We start from the raw sequence: 20637 nt of genomic DNA on the forward strand, positions 1-20637 counted from the left end.
CTGTATCCAGTGATTGGATGAGTGGGCTACAGTATCGGAAGTGTCAGTGGGGATGGTGGACAGCAGGGACCCAAAGTCAGGACAGAATTTTTTGCTCATAAAATTTTAAGAATTTTTAAGTAAAATAACAATACAGTAAATCTTTTTTGTTTGTTTTTTCTTCTCGATTTCACAATGTCTACCTGCAGCATGTGGATCTGCAGTCTTCATGACCTCAAAGCTATGTTGCACTGGGCCAGTCTGAATCTGTTGGGCCTTGTGTTTCTTATCCCTAAGATATCAGTCTCTCCTTTCCTTACTCTTCCTGTATGGCAATTAAGGTGAGAACTAGTGTCAATCACCCAGATATTCTATAAATTCTCCAGAGGAGCAAGGAAGCACGTTCCCTAGCAATCCTAGGTTCTAAGGTCTGGCTAGGTTTACTGTCCATTAAAGGAAGGCAGCAGAGACAGTTTCCACAACTTCTCTTTCCACTCCAGTAACTAGAAAGGACTGGCTTAGAGGTAATGTCACCCTCTGCTAGAATGTTCCGAATACCAAGTGTATGGCTTGTGTAAAGTGCATGGGTACAATGGAAACATTTGCCTGTGGATGACATTTAAAATGTACCTTTATTTAATTAAACAATGACATTTTATTCACATTTTGGGGTTAAGTCTTTGATTCTGAACATGGTATGTGGCCTCACTTTTAGTTTAGGCTAAATTTGTTCTTTTTTATCAAAAGTAGTGACTTTAAAGGGTAACTGTCAGGACAACCTCTCCCCATTTCCCAGGACTGGATCCATCTTTTTCCAGCACCAGGGAATAGCGGCAGGGAGCGGGGCAGACTTCAAAGCCCACAGCCAGATGAGCAGAATCCCAATAGGAACAAAGCACTTGCTGCTTCGTTCCTACTGTAGATTTACTTATCTCTACCACTGATCATAATTTCTGACAGTTTACTATAACATGTCAGAAATTGTCCAAAAGTTTAAAAGATCAGGGTTTTATTCATCATGGAAAAAAGTAAGGTATTCTTACAAGGCGGTTGTTATATTATATCTTTTTAAGTGATGGATAATAGATTGTAAAACTAAATTCCTATTTTTCCTATTCATATTTTTGCACTGGTTGTACATATCTAAAGGAGCTGACTGTATGATTTATAATAATTAAAGAGGCTAAATAAAAGAATTACTGGTCAAATCAAAGAGTTAAAGGGGTTGTCTTATAAATGCAATCTCTTTCTAAAAAGAGGCTGGTGTAGTGATCAGCTGATCGATATGGGTCCAGCTTCTCTAACCTCCAGCATTTAGCTGTTATTGCTAAAAAGCCACATGCAGCTACATACATATCCTTAGCAAAGCAGGCTGCTAGTAGAATTAAACATCTAATTATGGGCATGGCTTCCTGTATATATAATGTATCAGATGATGATCTGGAACAAAAATGGTTGCAAGAACTCTTGCACATAGGTGCTGTGGTAAGTTACAATTAGTTTTTTGCACATTAGCCAGGTGTGGTTCTTAGGGTATGTTCATACTGAGTAAATTAGGTGAAATCCCACTTGTCTCAATGTGCCATGGCATCTCCATGTCACTTCTTGGAGTGGAAAGCGGCAGCAGCGGAGGAGCACACGCTCTCCCATAGACGGGCTATGGCACACTGAGACAAGCGGGAACATACCCTTAGGTGGTATACAGCAGGTGGGCTCTGTAAACAGCTTGCTAGGTGCAGGTACAGATGTAGGTTGTGCTTGAGGTAGTGACTGATAGTAGAAGATAAGAATAGAAGAAGTGTAGCTTGACTTTGGATAGGTTCAAGGGCTATCTTGGGCACCTTGCCTAAGTAGTGCAGTAGTCTGCTGGGATAGTGTAGAGTGTGGGACAGGTGCTTTGGAGAGAGCAGGGATGCAAGCCAACTAAGATGTCAGGATTGTGCTGAAACCTGGTGTGAACTGAACCTGCTTTTGCTTCTGTGTGCCACACCCGCTTGCTTCTCTGCTACCTGGCAATGCAGCAGTTAATCTGATTTCCTAGGAGACTTGATCTTTCCAGCTGAGTAGGTTTTTAGACTGACAGGAATCTCTGCCTATCTGGAACCTGGATATCTGAGCGCCGGTCCAATGGGGGATTCGGACTGGGCTCTGGTTCAGTATAAATAGGAAGCTAAGACAGAGTTCCAGTGCTGGTTATTAGCTTAATACCCTGATCCCAGCTTCCCTTGTCTACTCCTGCGATCCCCACTCCTAATCCCTCTGTTTTGCTCGACTTGATACCTGACCTCCTGCCTGACTTTTTGACTACCCGTTTGCCTGCTGATTTTGTACTGCATTGCCTGTTTGGATTTTGGACCCGGCTTGTTTGACCATTCTTTTGTGTTGTTTGTTCGTCTTGTTCCGTGTGCACGTATTTAGCGCAGGGAACGTCAACGTGGTTGTCCACGGCCGCCTAGGGCCGACTGAGGCAAGTAGGCAGGTGACAGTGGGTGGGTTCAGATCTAGGGCCCACTGTCTCTTGTCTTGTCTACGCCTGCCAGTCCTGACATAAGATAGTCCAAACGGGATGCTCTCAAGGAAGGGCCCCGTGGGGATAAAAATGGGGTGTGACTAATCCATAAAGGTTAGTGTTGCCCAATAGACTCCAGCAGTTAGTAGCAGATAAAAAGTTAAAATATTTATTAAAAGTGCGAAATTTGCGTTTCAAGAAACAAGTCCTCTTCATCAGAATAGCAGTGAGTGTGACTTAGTGTTTCTGAAGAAATACTCACGCTCACATTCAGAAGAAGTAAGCTTGTGTAGAAGACCTTTTGCCAAACCAGCCTAGAGACAGGGAGTCAGAGAGTCAGGCTTGGTAGCACGAGTTCCAGGCTTTAACAACTGGGCTAAGCTGTCCCCTTAAGATTACCCAAGAGGGTCGTGGAGGTACCAGTCGGATACATTGGCTTAGGCCAGGCATGTCCAAACTTTTTTCGAAGAGTGCCAAATTTGATGAAGTGAACATGTGCGAGGGCCGACCATTTTACATGCAACATGCTATATGCTTTATAACACAGGCAGATAATAGCAAGCTGGATACCTGGGGGGCCGTAAAAGTTCGGAATGCGGGCCGCAAATGGCCCTCCGGCCGGACTTTGGACATGCCTGGCTTAGGCCCTTTGTCCCACTGAGGATTAATTCTTTGACTTGGTACATTGTCCTGACTGTTAAGAAGGATCCCAGGCATAGGCAAAGTTGACCCAGCTGACAGCTGACCTTTAGGCTTAGCAGTGCATCTTAACCTGGAGAAGCTTTTTTAAGAACACTGTGTCTCTCTCTCACACCTACTCCACTACTGACTAGAAGACAAAAAGATCAAACCAGGGCCCTGGACTAAGCCAGGTCTGGCTGAAGACTGTAGCAGCAACTTTCTCTCTCTGTTTCTCCTCACTGCAGCTAACCAGACAGAAGACATCTCCCACCACTCCCACCAGTAACTAACTCACCTATATAGGGGCTACCAGGTCCAACCTTGTATTGGTTGGTTAAAGTGCTAGAGAAAGTAGAAGGAAGAAGTGAAATAGGTGGATAGTGTGTGAGGGACCTGCATCAGTAATTGTTTGAATAATGAGCAGAAAAACCAAACATCTAACCCTGTTTTAACCCTGTTTACAAACAGGGGAGAGTGAGACACCAAGTGCGGAAAGGTACTATCACTTTTTGACAGGTGATAGAACAGATGTAGTGGCACACCTGTACTGGGACACTATATAGGCTTTTGGTAAATACAATTTTATGTATTGATTTAAAGGTGTTATCCAGGCTTACAAAAACACGACTGTTTTTTTCCACAAACAGCTTAACTGTAGTCCTCAGTTTGGATGTGTTTTTTTTGTAACTCAGTTAAGGGTATGCTCACATGTACCATATCGCAGCAGATTTCATGCTTCGAGTTTCATAGTGAAATTTGCTGCAAATCTGATTACCAAAAAAGTCTATGGCACTCCATTCTCCCAGTGTATTTTCATTCCACTGTGAGAATGGAGTGTAAAACTTAAAGGGTTATTCCCCCCACCCTTTTTACCTTGCACATTGCTTGAAGATTGCTCCACTTCCTATATTCCTCTGTGGGCAGGCTCCTTCACTAGCAGCACTAGGGCTGGCATCATGGCTGCTGACCTGTGTTCTGCTGTTCTGTGCTGAGCTCAGCTACAAGAACTCTGACAATTCCATGGAGTGTGATGAATTACTGCAAATAAGGTGGCCAGCAGGGGAGTCTGTAGTGAGTGAGTCATCAGCCTCCCCAGACCACAGCTGATAAAAGTGGTTGGAAACACTGCAGGGCCGTCTTAACAAAACTATGGGCCCCTGGGCACAGCTGTGGACTGGGCCCCCCCCACCCAAGATCAAGTCCCCGCATTCCCCTCCCCCCTAACCTTGTGCTGTGCAGTCCCATGTGGGGAAAAAGAAATAGAATAGCCCCCTCTGCATCCCCCATATAGAATAGCCCCCTCTGCATTCCCCATATAGAATAGCCCCCCCTGCGTACCCTCATATCGAATACCCCCCTGCATCCCGCCATATAGAATAGCCCCCCTGCATCCCCCCAAATAGAATAGCCCCCCTACATCCCCCATATAGAATAGCCCCTATGCATCCCCCATATAGAATAGCCCCCTGCATCTCCCCATATAGAATAGCCCCCCTGTGCATCTCTCCATATAGAATAGCCCCCCTGTGCATCTCCCCATATAGAATAGCCCCCCCGTGCATCCCCCCTTATAGAATAGCCCCCCTGTGCATCCCCCCTTATAGAATAGCCCCCCTGTGCATCCTCCCCTTATAAAATAGCCCCCCCTGTGCATCCCCCTATGCAGAATAGCCCCCCCTGTGCATCCCCCTTATAACATAGCCCCCCCCTCTGTGCATCCCCCTTTTAGAATAGCCCCCCCTCTGTGCATCCCCCTTATAGAATACCCCCCCCGTGGATCCCCCCTTATAGAATAGCCCCCCCCTGTGCATCCCCCCTTATAGAATAGCCCCCCCTGTGCATACCCCCTTATAGAATAGCCCCCCCTGTGCATACCCCCTTATAGAATAGCCCCTCCTGTGCATCGCCCCCTTATAGAATAGCCCCCTCTGTGCATCCCCCCTTATAGAATAGCCCCCCCTGTGCATCCCCCCTTATAGAATAGCCCCCCCTGTGCATCCTCCCACAAAGAATAGCCCCCACACACATCCTCCCATCTAAAATAGCCCCCCTGTGCATATCACCCCCCCCCCCCCCCCCGTGTGGCCACATGTGAAGGGGTTTGAAAAAAAAATAAAATATACAACTCACCTCTCCTCGGGCCGGATCTTCAGTCTACAGCAGCTTCTCCCTGCTGCTGCAGCACGGCAGCTCCTCTCTCCACTCTCAGGTCCTCAGCAGCGCATCAGGGAAGTGACGTCACCGCTGGGGGGACGATGCCTGCAGACGGTCCTGCGTACGGCACGTCTGCGGCTCCTGGGGGGATCAGACTGAGGCCCGGAAGAGACTGAGGCAATAGCGCGGTGGCCGGCCGCGCTATTCTCTCAGTCTCAACTACTGCCAAGGGTCGGCCGCGGGTCGTGGCCCACTCAATGGTGAGGAAGACCGGCCCAGGGGGCACATTCCCCCCGGCCCAGCCCGCCCCTGGTCTTTCCCTTTCTGCAGGGTAGGCGACTGCCACTGGGGCCCCCCATGAGTCATAGGCCCCCGGGCAGCCGCCTACCCTGCCCAATTGGAAAGACGGCCCTGGAACACTGACAACCAGCTGTCAACAAATGAGACACATCAGACAGCCTAGCAGGAAGCCACAGCTAAAAAGGTAATAAGAATCAATTGCTAATTTTCTTAACTTTTAATTACCCAACAATTTAGGTACAGTTATGAAAATGGGAATATCCCTTTCGGGTACGTTCACACTTGCCGGATCCGCAGCGTATTTTCTGCTGCGGATCCGCAACAGATTTCATTTAGATTACTGAACACAGCATCAAATCTGCACCATCAAATCTGCTGCGGATCTGCTGCAGATCTGCTGCGGATCCTGTAGGTGTGAACGCACCCTTAAAATACGGCAAACGTTAAAACATAACACACGTGGGATTGTGAACGATATATGTAGTGTAACGATTATTTTGCGGTCGTAACATGGTCGTTTAAACGTTTGCCGGGGTGATCATGACCATACGACACACCTCCTTTTTTTAAACCTTTTTACGAACGACTGAAAGATTTCTAATTTTACGAACTGATTAGCGAATTATCTTTCAAAGACCAACAATTTTTTTCGACATGCTGAAAAACTATTTTGAATGACAATATAAAACGTTCGCCTTGGTCGTTAGCTCGTTTACACCAATTCCACGAAGCGATTACCGTTAACGAGCGGTCGTTGGAGCGAGTTTATGAACGATAATTGTTCCGTGGAATAGGGCCTTAAGCAGGGGATCTGCAGACACCCCAAGAGGGTACTGGGGGAGCAGGGACAAGTAAAAATGGCTGCTTTATTGTTTTTCCATGTAACAGCAGCACAGTATCTTAAAGGGGTATTCCAGGAAAAATGAACTTTTCTTCTATCCACAGGATAGGGGAAAAGTAGGAGATCACAGGGGGTCCAACCTCTGTACCCCCAACAATCTCCGTGTTGGGCCCCGGCTTCTGTATTATAAATAGAGCCACGTGTACAGCACGTGACCCGTGGCTCTATACATTCCTATGAAGGGAAGGAAAGAACCAAGTATGCCGGAAGAGCGCTGTACTCGGCTCTTTCCATTGGCTCCATAGGAAGGAATAGATCTACAGGTCACGTGCCATACCCGCGGCTCTATTAATTACACAAAAACCAAGGCTCGATAAAAAGATTGACAGGGTAGAACGGAGGTCAGACCCCCGCCATTTCCTACTTTTTCCCTATGCTGTGCATAGACAAAAAGTTCATTTTTCCTGGAATGCCTTTTTAAGTTTTACAATGCTATGGACTCAATTCTTGCAGTGGAATGAAAATATGCAGCAAGAATGAAGTGCCATAGACTTTATCAGATTCACATTAGGTAATCAGATTAGGTTACACGATTCACATTGAATTTCACTGCAAGAAACTTGTAATGTGACATCCGCTGTGATACAGTACATACAGTCAATGTACCCTGAAGAGTGCAGTTTAAACTGTAGTGTGCTCTATTTATGTGATTACACCACATATTATTTGCAGTCGAGTTACCCTTTGACTTCACTTAGGACATCTTGTTTTTAGAATCAAAGACTGGAGGAATAAAAGTAATAAGGTTCTTAAATGTACTTAACCCTTAATAAGTTTCATCATTTTCTTGCAGCTAAAACAATGCCTATTAACAATGTATCCCCTAAGTAGGTCAAACTGTGCTACAAAGTTTTGATTTGAAATCTAAATGTAAAGGAAACAATAACTTTGACCTTGGTTTGTCAAAGTAAAGAAAGGAAGAAAGTCACTTTAGAAGCTTAACATCAAAAAGCATAAATAATTGTTTTTCTTTTTTTTCATTCCGATATGGATCATCATAGCAGTTAGTGGTAAGCAAGAGGTCTTTGATTTGAGGCAGATGTCCCAGGGTTCTGTCCTGTGCTTATTGCTCTCCTCACATCAGGAAAATAGGCTGATCCCTTGATTAAATTCATATTTGTTTTAATCTTCTCTCTCGTCTGATCTGCAGTTCAAACATTCTAATGAAAAGAGGGGCCTGTCTTGCTGTGTACAGACAGGCGAATGTCAGGACTCTCTCTTTCTCTACTTCTTTGTTCTAGTCTATCCTAATATTATGAGCAGCGGTTCACAGGTTGATGCCTGAGTTACCCACAGTTTGGAAGACAAATATGTGTTCAATGCTCATACAGACTCTTCTTGGGCTCCCAGCCTATTCTTACTTTCTTACCAATATAATAATATTTATAGTATACAGAGCTAGAAATGGCGCTGAACTGCCAAGGAATTATTACTGACTAGATAATAAGATTGTTTCCTTTATTGTAGCTCATGGGTGGGCTATGGCCTAATGTAAGAGAAAATAGAGCATCTTCTGAGGAAGGCCATGTGACTAAAGTTCCATGCATCCTTTACTAATAGTAGCAGTAAAGTTAACCCTTTTACATGTGTGATCCCTCACTGTATGCATGAATGGCAGTGTGACAAGAAAAATGACTAAGCTATACATGACTAGGTTATACATGTTAAACTCCCAATACCCAGACACAGAACAAAACTTTGGAGACAAATTTCTCAGCCACCCAACCACTCTATTCTTTAGTAGCTGGGACATAGGTATTGGGATGCTGCACCAGACCATGTATTATCTACTGATTCTGCCTCTACATGTGCTCCTGATATTGACCTGGCTAGGTAGACTATTCTTCCCTCTGCACTCCCATCAGAATGTTGTCCATAAGAGCAAGTGCTTTAAGTCCGAAGAGAAAGAGGTGCTGGTGGAGATTAAAAGTCCCCATACACCTGATGGCCCAACAATGGTGCAGCCATCAGTTATCTCTTCCAGCATCTCCCTGTCCTCCTCATGAACAGGATCATTTAGCACAGCCAAGCAATCTGAGTTCTGGCAGTGGCTTATCTCTCCCAGAACAAGAGGTTGAGTGGGGATTTTCTATTACGCCTAACTGCTATGCCTAACCAACGTCATCTGTCCAGAGAGTCTCATTCACTGTATACTGTTGAGCGTCTGACAAAAGTATAAGGTGTATGGGGATCTTAAAGGGGTTGTGTCATCGCCTCCTTTTTAGCTTGGCTCTGCCGTGTCCTGTTCTCACTCCTGGGCTGGAGAGAAAAAGGATGCAGTGTTGCTAAACTGAATCAACTCAACACAGCTATGTCTGACTCTGACATTAAACATGCCTCCAGGGACAACCTAAGCACTGGAGACATGTGGGATGTCAGAGGGAGAAATAAAAGTAGTAAAATCATACTTACCAGGTCCTAACTAGCAGTCCCATCACTGCCTGGTCACCGCTCTCATAGCTGATAGCGGTGGTCGGGGTCCTAGGCAACCACTGTCAACATGACAATGGGAGAAAGGGACCAAACTTAAAAAGAATAAAATTTTGCTATTGCAATGTATTTACATAGTAACATAGTAACATAGTAAATAAGGTTGAAAGAAGACAAGAGTCCATCAGGTTCAACCTAGGGAAACCCTACTGTGTTGATCCAGGGAAGGCAAAACCCCCCACGAGGCAGACGACAACCACCCCACCACAGGGAGAAAACTCCCCCCCCCCGACTCCAATGGCAACCAGAACAATCCCTGGATCAACGTATCACCAGAAATCCAATGCCCATAACTTGTAATATTATATTGTTCAAGAAAAGTATCAAGGCCTCCCTTGAACTTATTTAATGAATCGGCCATGACAACATCATGTGGCAGAGAGTTCCACAGTCTTACCACTCGTACAGTAAAGAATCTGCGTCGATGCTGATGATGAAATCTTCTTTCCTCTAGACGTAGAGGATGCCCCCTTGTCATGGTTACCGACCTAGGAGTAAAAAGACCACTACAAAGATCTCTGTACTGTCCATTCATATATTTGTACATTGTGATCAGATCGCCCCTAAGACGTCTTTTTTCTAGCGTAAATAACCCCAAGCGTGATAACCTGTCCTGGTACTGTAACCCACCCATTCCCTTAATGACCTTTGTTGCCCTCCTCTGCACCCGCTCCAGTTCAGCTGTGTCCTTCTTATATACCGGTGCCCAAAACTGTACACAGTATTCCATGTGTGGTCTGACCAGTGATTTATAAAGAGGCAAAACTATGTTCTCATCTTTAGCATCTATACCTCTTTTGATGCATCCCATTATTTTATTAGCCTTGGCAGCTGCTGCCAGGCACTGATCACTAAAGTTGAGTTTACTGTCCACCAATACCCCCAGGTCCTTTTTGGAAGTAGTTTTACCCAGTGTTTTATTATTTAGCGCATAACTGTATTTATTATTTCTATGGCCCAAGTGCATAACCTTACATTTATCCACATTAAACTTCATTTGCCATTTCACCGCCCAAGCCTCTAGCTTCTCCAAATCCCTCTGTAATATGATATTATCCTCCTCTGTACTGATTACTTTACCCAGTTTAGTATCATCTGCAAAAATGGAGATTCTGCTCTGTAGCCCCTCAACAAGATCATTAATATAAATATTAAAAAGAAGTGGACCCAACACTGACCCCTGTGGTACCCCACTAGTAACTAAAACCCAATCTGAATATGTTCCAGCAATGACCACCCTCAGTTTTCTATCACACAACCAGTTACTTACCCATTTGCATACGTTTTCCCCGAGTCCCAGCATCCTCATTTTGTAGACCACCCTTTCATGCGGCACAGTATCAAATGCCTTTGAAAAGTCCAGATACACAACATCCACAGCCTCCCCCAGGTCCAGTCTATAACTTACCTCTTCATAGAAGCCGATCAGATTAGTCTGACAGGACCGATCCCTCATAAATCCATGCTGGTGCTGCGTCATAAGATTGTTTTCATTAAGATACTCCAGTATAGCATCTCTTACAAACCCCTCAAATACTTTACCTACTATAGATGTTAGACTTACGGGCCTGTAGTTTCCAGGATCACTCTTTGACCCCTTCTTAAATATTGGTACCACATTAGCTATGCGCCAGTCCTGTGGAACAATCCCTGTCGTAATAGAATCTTTAAATATTAGGAATAACGCTCTGTCTAACACAGTATTTAATTCTTGCAAAACTCTAGGATGGATACCTTCTGGGCCCGGTGACTTATGGATTTTAATGTTTTTAAGGCGTCTCCCCACTTCTTGTTGTGTTAGGCAGGTGAGATTTATGGGAGGATTTATATTATCCCTAGTCATGTTGTCTGTTATTGGATTCTCCTCTGTGAATACAGTAGAGAAGAATGTATTAAGTAGATTGGCCTTTTCCTCTTCCCCCTCCACCATTGCACCCAGATTATTTTTGAGGGGACCAACATTTTCAGTTTTAAGTCTTTTGTTGTTTATATAAGTGAAGAACATTTTGGGATTCGTTTTACTTTCTGTGGCTATCCTTCTTTCTGTTGCTATTTTTGCTTCTTTTATTTGCTTTTTACACATTCTATTCTTCTGTCTATAGTTGCTCAATGCTTCCCCACTACCTTCTTGTTTTAGTAGTCTGAATGCTTGTTTCTTATCATTTATTGCACCCCTTACAGCTGAAGTTAACCACATTGGATTTCTCTTATTTCTACTACGTTTATTCCCATATGGTATGTGTCGTTCACACGATTTACCCAGGATGCTCTTAAATATGTCCCATTTCTCTTGTGTACTTTTATTTTTGGAAGCATTGTCCCAGTCTATGTTCCCAAGGTCCTCTCTTAGTTTTTGGAAATTAGCCTTCCTGAAATTTAATGTTTTTGTAGCCCCTCTGCTAATTATTTTATTGAAGGATAATTGAAAACTTACTATATTATGGTCACTATTACCTAGGTGACCCCCCACCTCTATTTTTGATATTCTGTCTGGCCTATTGGTTAAGATCAGGTCCAGAAGCCCCCCCCCCCCCCCCCCCCCCCCCTTGTTGGTTCCTGTACTAGTTGGGAAAGGTAATTATCTTTTACTATTTCCAAAAACCTGCTTCCCTTCCTGGAGCTGCAGGTTTCTGCTTTCCAGTTTATATTTGGGTAGTTAAAGTCCCCCATAATAATGACTTCCCCCTGCTTCGCTGCCACATCTATTTGTCTTATAAGAAGATTTTCTGACTCTTCCACTATACTTGGAGGTTTATAACTCACTTCTATAAGAATTTTATTTTTCTTCGTCCCTCCCCTTATTTCTACCCAAAGAGATTCCACATTATCATCACTTATATCCTCCCGCAGAATGGGCTTAAGGCATGATTTAACATATAGACAGACCCCTCCCCCTTTCTTATTTTACGGTCATTTCTGAATAGACTATAACCCTGGATATTAACAGCCCAGTTATAACTCTCATCCAGCCATGTCTCGCTTATCCCCACTATATCATATTTCTCTTCAACCATTATGAGTTCTAATTCCTCAGCTTTATTAGTGAGGCTTCAAGCATTAGTATACATACATTTAATATGTTTGTCCATATTCCCTTTCCTCTTGTCACTAGTAACTGTTCTAACCCCTCCTGCCGCTCCACCCCCAGTTCCATAATCTAGGCCCAGCTCTCCTCTACTCTGTCTTCACTTACTATATTGTAGTTGGCCTCCCCCCCGGTCCCTAGTTTGCAAAATTTTAAGGCTACACATCCTTGTGCAATACAGTATTATTTGGAAGGATATAGTCAACAGTAGCAGGATCTTATTCCACCTAAAACTGCAATAAAATGTGCTCTTTAAGGCCGGTTTCACACGTAGTAACAGTGCGGCCGTAAAAATTTCTGTCCCGTACATCTCCGGGTGGTCTGGCGGCTGTATTTGAAAAGCACTTACGGTCTTATCGTAAGAGTCCGGCCGTAGTGTCATGATGTTTCTTGGCTTGTTTGGCCCCGCTCGAAAGCATGTATTTTATTCATGAATCTGCCCCCGGGCCAAATAAGCACACCCACATCCCTATAAAATCTCCGCCCACTCGCGAAGTACGCCCATATGCTTGTATTGTTTTGAAGCAAACAAACCAATCGGCAAAGATGTGTGATGCCGCTAATAATGCGCCCTATGGTCCAGCACGGCGTATGAGGCTGCGCCGCAAGCACCAGCTCGTGGTGCTTTCTATCCTGTGGAAGATGCGTAATTATTACCTGGGTTTGTGTGTAAGTATAATTTTTTTTATTTTTTTATTTTTTTTTTTGTTTTGTTTTTTAAAGCTTTATGTACCTTTTTTCGAACTAGCCTTACAAACTGTTTCGGCTTATAATCCGTAAACCATTGATTTAAATGTATTGTTTATGCAAGCTCCCTTAAGTACTGTTGACCCAAGGTCCTTAAATGCAACAGTGTAATAATTTAGTGACTAATTGAGATGTCTTCAAAATTATTAATGTAATTTATTAAAAATTCTTCTCAGAGGCAAAAAGACGCAGAGCAGCGCCGTCTGCAGGAGGTGGGACGGCGATATTGGGTCCACCCCATCAATCTGCGGAGGGAGACACGGGGCCACATTGGTTGCCTGTATGATGATTTGCGACGGTATGTCGATTTTAATAGATCAAAGTTGCCTAATCTTTGAATGTAATATGCAAATGTAAAGGTTACTGTCCCCAAATGTGTAGGCCAAAGTCCATTATGTTTTATTTTTGTTTTGGTTTATCCTTACAACGTTTGATGTTAATTTCAACATTTGTAAACCGTATGACATCTTCCTATGATGTGTGTTTCTGTGTAATATTTGTGATCAATATTTTTCTTCATTTGTTGCAGACATCCTGACAAGTTCCAGGACTTCGTCAGGCTGCCTATGGAGGCGTTTGACAATTTACTTGCCATTTTGAGCCCACATCTCCAGAGACAGGACACCTACATGCGGAAATCCATCCCTCCTGTGGCCCGTCTGCTCATAACGTTAAGGTGAAGAGGCTTTCTTTGAATTAAAACTATTTGTTCATGTATTTGTAGTTAAATCTAATATAGTGGTAAAATATGTAATAATGTAATATTTAGGTGAATGTGAAATCGAATACTAAATATTTTTTTTTTTTTTTTTAAGATTCTTGGCGACAGGGGAGAGTTATGCATCGTTGCACCTCCAATTCCGGGTTGGTACGTCGACCATCTCTGGAATTGTGAGGTGCACGTGCGGCGTGATCTGGGAGCATTTGCAGCCCATCGTGATGCCCAGTCCGACCAGGGAGATTTGGTTGCAGTCAGCAGCAGGCTTTCAGTCTGTGGCCAATTTCCCCAACTGTATAGGGGCGGTTGATGGTAAGCACATACGTGTGCGTCAACCACCGCGATCAGGATCACAGTATTTCAATTATAAGAATTTTTTTTCTGTGGTCCTGATCGCGGTTGTTGATTCCACGTATCGTTTCCTTGCCATCGACGTCGGCTCCTATGGCAGTACTGGGGACTCCCGGGCGCTACTGAGATCAGAGTTTGGGAGGCGAATTCTGTTAGATCACGTGACTCTACCTCCTCCCACTCCTCTTCCGGGTACCACGCATCCCGCTCCATTCGTCATGGTAGGGGATCAAGCCTTCCCTTTACTGAACAACCTGCTGCGCCCTTACCCACGGAGAGGGCTGGATGAACGGGGGAGAGTATTTAACCGGAGGCTGAGCCGGGCACGTAACTTCGTGGAGTGCGCCTTCGGAATCATGACTAGTCAGTGGAGAGTGTTTACCACTGCCCTGCAGTTGAACTTGGGCACAGTTGACATGGTCATTAAAGCTGCCTGTGTTCTCCACAACTACCTTCGGGACTATGCTCCCACCCCGGAGGTGGACGTGGAGACACTGCCAGCTTTTAGTGCCCCTGTCAACTATGGCCAAGGGAGACAACTCAACCGCGGGATAGTGGTCAGGAACCTCTTTGCTGACTACTTCATGACTCCTGAAGGCGCCGTGCCCGTGCCCCTTTCACAGCCTCCGTTATGAGCCACGGCCACAGGACTGATGTTTTTCCGCATGTATGTCACCTGTCTCTGGGATTTAATTTTTTGATTAAATTTAGTTTTATTTGAGCCTGATGTATTGGTTTATATTTAATTTGCCTTATCTTTTTAATAAAACCAAAAATATATTTTGTTATTACACTAAACAAAGTGTCTGCCTTTTCAATGTATGTAAACCATGTTGTGTGTTCCCACATAGTAGTGTTCGAAAATACACATAACCTCACTACATATACTACTGGCCAGTAATTATCGAGCATGGTCACATCCTGCTAATGTTAATTGTATAGTCCTTTGAACCTAGTGTGCTGAAACATTGATGTGATCAAAACATGTGCATTTCCTATGGAGTGACCAGCAGGGTGCGCACTATATGTCGAACTTTCTAGTGTGGGATATGTAACAGGATCTGATATCTTCTAGTGCCACAGTCCATCTCACTTCTTAACAATCACTATTAACACACCACATATATCCCTCCACACATCACCCAGGTGCGCCAGCTTGATGTGGTCTACTTAGGTTGCGGTTCCCAAAAATTCTTTATCCTCACATTTTTTAAAGTAAAACACAGAAGAGTGTATTAAAAGCTGAGAAATCTCGCTCTTTACTTTATCACCTGTTCCTTTTCTACAGTCATCTCCTGGATTTCTTATCAAAAATCCATCACATCAATCGGCCTGTGTAAACGCTACATTATGTCGTTTATTGTGTCTACGTTGATATATCCTCCACTTTGTACATAATGACCACATGCTAAATGTCCTGCAGGAGGCGATTTCTACTCCCATCGGACATCCAGCTCTATGTGGAAATGATAGTGTCATGATAATAAACATTAATGTCCCAAAATATGTTAGTGATCATCACAAGCCTCTCCTGCTCTGCCCACTTCCTGCCTTGCCCACAGATGTCAGCATAGAGCAGGCTCAGACCTGAAAAACAAGTAATCGCAGCATTCACTACATCTTCGCTAGTGGCTTCACAATACGTGTATTTCACTCAGTATAGCTAACAAAAACAGGAGTGGATTCAAAACACCCAAAGGATCTCTTGACACAATGTTGTAATGTTGTGGATGTGCGCCATTAAAACACTAAATAAGGACATTTCCAAATAACATCCCTTCTTAAAAAAAACAGTGCAATATTTCACTTTAAATGGCGCACATCCACTCTATTTCAACATTGTGTGAACAGAGACTTTGTGTTTTTAATCCACTACTGGTTTTGTTAACAATACTGACCAAAATATCCGGACTCAAATACACGTATTGTGAACCTACTACGAACATGTAGTGAATGTTGCAATTCATTGTTTTTCATGTATGACAGTGCTCTCTGCTGACATCTGTGGCCAAGGCAGGAAGTGGGCAGAGCAGGAGAGTCTTGGCCTGATAAATGAAATACTTAACTACATTAATATTTCCTATCATGACACATAAATTTTAACACATACAGCAATGTCTCAGATATGATTAGAAATATCCTCCTGAAGGACATCCAGCATGTGTTAATTTTATACTAAGGTAAAGCATACAAGTAAATTTACTAACACACAATAGCAACATTCAATACATCTTTCTATGCAAAAAAAGGCCAATAAGTGTTTTTAAGCGTATTTCGTAGTTCCTTAGTGCCAGTCAATAATAATTTTGTTTTTTAACCCTTAAACACTAAAACATAACCAAGTCAAAAATAATAATTCTGGAAACAACAAGATATGTCGAGATGGATTTATTACATGTCTAAAAAAATTCACATTCACATGATAGTGTGTGTGGGTGGATGTGGGCGAGGGTGTGTGGAGACTACTTTGGACCATGTTGACAGAAGTTAGAATAGTTTGCAGAGGCAATAGTCTGGCCAATATGTGAAGGCCACAGCCAGCCTGACTGTATTCTGGCAAAACAAAACTAAAAGGGACATCCCAATCCCCCCAAGCTGTTATTGTCATCCCTAGCTAATGTGATGGCAGACCTTGTAAACAGTGTGTTATTGATGTGGTCCTGGTGCGCACAAATTTTAGGAAAATATTAATGCTAGTAAGCCGCGGTTGGCACAAAGGCCCTACAGTGTAGCAGACAAGGGGTGGTGTTGGTGTAGCTGAGGAGAGGGAGTGCGGAACAAACACAAATGTTGTTGGACGGTCAAGGCACATGTCACTCTCTCTCGGCAGGCTCCACAGGACCCTCTTGCCATCTTGGTGGTGGAGTCCTGGCCAACCCCTGTGCCAGATTAGGTTCTTCATTCTCTTCATCCGATGAGGCCTCTGCTGGTTGCTGAACTACTTGTGGTCTGAGGAGAAAACAACACTGGTCACTATCTAAGATGGCACTTTTGTTTAAGGACATATTTAGCCATCTAACTAAAATGGAGGCATCCAATGCAGGATTACACTCTGCCTGCTTTCACACTATTTTCTATGTACGAGGTGGCACACTAGAACTTTTTACACTATATTCACACACTCTTGACCCAAAATGTGGGTCTTCACAAGGCCACCCCAGTGGAACATTATTTTACTCTATGGACACATTGCGTCCATTGTTTAAACATTATGAATACAGTCCACGCTATTGGCATAACTGCCATTTCATCTTCTGGATTCGATCCTGGAGGGATAAAAAGCTGTTCCCAAAGCGGTTAGGCCAGGCTGCATTTGTTAGTTATCTTGTGTCCAGCAGGGGGCGCCTCATCTTACCGAAATAGAGATTACTCTAAAGTGTTCACTAAATATACTGCTCCCCCTGCTGGAGCCTCAAAGTATCTAATCTATATAAATATAACACATGTCTATGTCTGCACACATAAGACACTGAGCTACTTCCGTCATCATGTGATCCTACCATGGACACATGCAATTAACACACACACTTACCTGCGGCGTCTGGTGGAATTCAAAATGAAACGCAGCATTGGGGCAAAACGCAAAGCGGCCAGTTCTTCTTGGGAGGCCCCACGCCTGATCAGCTGGCGTCGCTGCCTGATGAATCTGTCCCTCACACTGGACCACCTGGTCTCCACATAGTTAGCTTAAACCAAAAGCATCCACACATTAGGAATATATCAGCGTCAGGTGACCATAACACTCGAGTTTATGGTTTGCCACAGTGGCTAAACAACTTACCAATTATCCATTTCTGTAATCTAGTATGCTGGGCCCAATCTGGGTATACAATCCGGGCAACCTCCCTCCATGCGGCACTCCGCGTTAGCCGGCTTCTGTACCCAGGCGCAGGGCCGTCCCATAGCAGTGGGCGAGCATGGACCTGAAAATAACATAAAATCACAGTAACGTCTTACAAATTATTAGGCAATAAGGTCATAGCTCCTACACCCATTTCACATGCTACACGCCATGTTTGATTTGCAATAGTACGTCACTTATGTGGGTGGGGTCTCCAGCTTCACCTGCAGCTAACTCCCTCCCTCCATGATGTTTGCTGGCGGACAGATCATATACACAGTACACTACTACTCACGTCATGTCCTCATAGTATTTGTTGAAAATATATGTGCTTACTACTAGGGAATGGAAGGCCACAATCCGGCGCGGGGGTCTGGGATCGGATAGCGACACGGGGGGGACACGCCTCCTCTCTGTAGTATCGCCACCTCAGCACTGTGCGTAGCGGGGGTGGGGGTGGGGGTAACAATTGTGTGTCGTGTGCTCGGCTAATTGCTATGTGACACCATGTAACGCTGCTCAGCTTACCCATTTGTGTCCGGCCTTGTCACGTCGTAAGCCGCTGCACTACAAGTGCCATAATGGGCGCACACGCCTCTTTGAACGTGGCTGCTGCGTATTGTGTGTGCTTCCGACGTTACAACGCGTGACAAAGTACACAGCAGAGCAGCGCTAAAAGGCAAAATACTCATTAGCCGAGCAGTGAACATCATTAGCACAGCACACCAAACACTCCGGCTAAACAACCACCCCGCTACGCACACTGATGACGTGCATGTACTACAGAGAGGGGGCGTGTCCACGCTGTGTCGCTAGCCTATAGCATCATCAGCCGGCGCCGGATCTTGTGCGTGATTTGCGTACTATTAAAGCGACCTCCTTATGATGACACTATCAGAACATTATATGGGAGGATTTCTCCTATGTATGTTCCGCAAACAACCATCATGGAGGGAGGAGGGAGGAGGGAGGAGGGAGAGAGTTCGCTGCACGGCCATCTCGCTAAAAGCAAACATAAGTCACGCCCTGGTTGCCCACCAACATGTGCTATTACAAGGACAATTCTTCGACTAGGCATTACTTACAAATCTCGCCTAAAATATGATGTGTGGTACATGGTCCGAAAGAGCTAACACCTTCACAGATTTGGAGGAGACACACACATATGAAAAGACAAATGCAGTCATTGCTCGATTTCAAGCGCCCCCTGATGGCAAACACATAGGAATTACACACAATCGTACTTACATCAACTACTCGGAGCGATGTATCGTGCCACTAAATGACTATGGACAATCGTACACATAAAATAAATATTATCTTGCATCTAGTGATGATTACATAATCGATGTTTTTGCCCGAAATTATTTATCACTTAAACAGGATGCAATAACAGATGTGACTTTTGGACATCCAAAAACCCGCTATAAAAGGCAAGAATTCAAAATTACATGTATGTAAATGTGAGTCACACAACAAATGACAATCATACATTAAGTCACGGCCACACAACTATCTTCTCCGATGCCAAAGGAGGATCGAAATGTGTCTATCGACGATCTTATCTATGTAAAAACCACTCCCAACACCTCCATAAAATACTTACTTCACTGATAAGCTGTGCGACGTCTATAACCGACCGATCAAGATCCATCTCTGGTTGCATCGATCACTCAGGCTTTGTTGTCCAAAAAACTGCTTCTTACAGCGACGGGTTTAGAAGTGCAGATCTTACAATGCAGACACATCCTAAATAACCTTGGCTTCTACCCATAGGAACTCAAAATGATACATTTGTTATCTCCATCCAGTCACCGACACGGCCTAGGTGAAGCCTGGACACAAGCAGTTGTTACATTCATCCCTGTATTTTGTGTTATATTTAAAAATATACAAGGACAATTACAAAATAAGACCGTGAGAAATGTGTGGAAAACAATATTTCTCTCATGGCTAAGCTTCAAATAAATAATTACTTTCTTCGATCATCCTATGTCAAGGCCAACTGCCAATCCTGCTCTCATCACACAGGTGCAACTAGCCACAGTGCAGGGTGGCACTCAGATACATGCACTAACAATGCTATATAATATTTGGCCACTTCTCAAAGAAATGGACCACAAACACAGCATTCCTTTCCCTTCCGGCCCAAAAGGCACCTGCAAAGGTCCAGGACACAAGTCCACTCTCTGACAAGGCCGAGAGCACACCTGTACCAACGATACCTCATACCCAGCCCTCAGGCCAGGCACTCACTGGTCGTCAGTTAACTGCAAACTAAGGTGTAATCTCCAGAAGGAGAAAACTGGTGCGCAGCCATGAATTGACCACAGAACAACATGTTTGTTATTCCTAGATTCATTCCTTACACCCCTTGGTTTGCACCATGTCGTAGCTGCTTGCCGCTTGGGCCCCACGATTTCTGTGATCCGTTCTATATTGAAGCTACCGAACCGGTGGATCAGCCTAGCCACTATGTCCATATGTGAGCGAACACACTCATTTACATATGCAAATAACCAGCCCTTGGCGGCAAAGCCCACTGTTGACTAGTAATCTACGTTAGTTTTCAGTTTGGTTACTGACAGGGTTAAGAAGTTGTGATTTACCATATGAAATAGAGGCTTTGTATTCAGACTGATAAAGTTTGGCCATCTGTATACATGGCTAATCGGCCTGTCGCATTAATGCAAATGATTACGCTAAACAAAGTGCACAACCAGCTAAGCTTTTTCTGGGAGAGGTGAAAAAATGAGAGATTATATAAATACACAAGGAATTGTATTCCAATACATTGTCAGACTTGCCAAGCAATATGATGTCACAACAGTAAAGTCAAAGTTAGATTAGGACAGAGGGGGAAGGGCGCATGAAGCTGCAG

At 44.1% G+C, this 20637-nt stretch overlaps 1 long non-coding RNA gene across 1 annotated transcript; it reads left to right on the forward strand.

Moving 5' to 3' along the window:
* Positions 1 to 13048: 13048 nt before the first annotated feature.
* On the forward strand, positions 13049 to 13888 carry LOC138789678 (uncharacterized). Its single transcript, XR_011362757.1, has 3 exons — positions 13049 to 13144; positions 13376 to 13522; positions 13662 to 13888. It is a non-coding gene; the product is annotated as an uncharacterized lncRNA (long non-coding RNA).
* The last annotated feature ends 6749 nt before the right edge of the window (positions 13889 to 20637 follow it).

This window comes from Dendropsophus ebraccatus, chromosome 4 (assembly GCF_027789765.1).
Source record: "Dendropsophus ebraccatus isolate aDenEbr1 chromosome 4, aDenEbr1.pat, whole genome shotgun sequence".
Classification (NCBI taxonomy): Eukaryota; Metazoa; Chordata; class Amphibia; order Anura; family Hylidae; genus Dendropsophus; species Dendropsophus ebraccatus.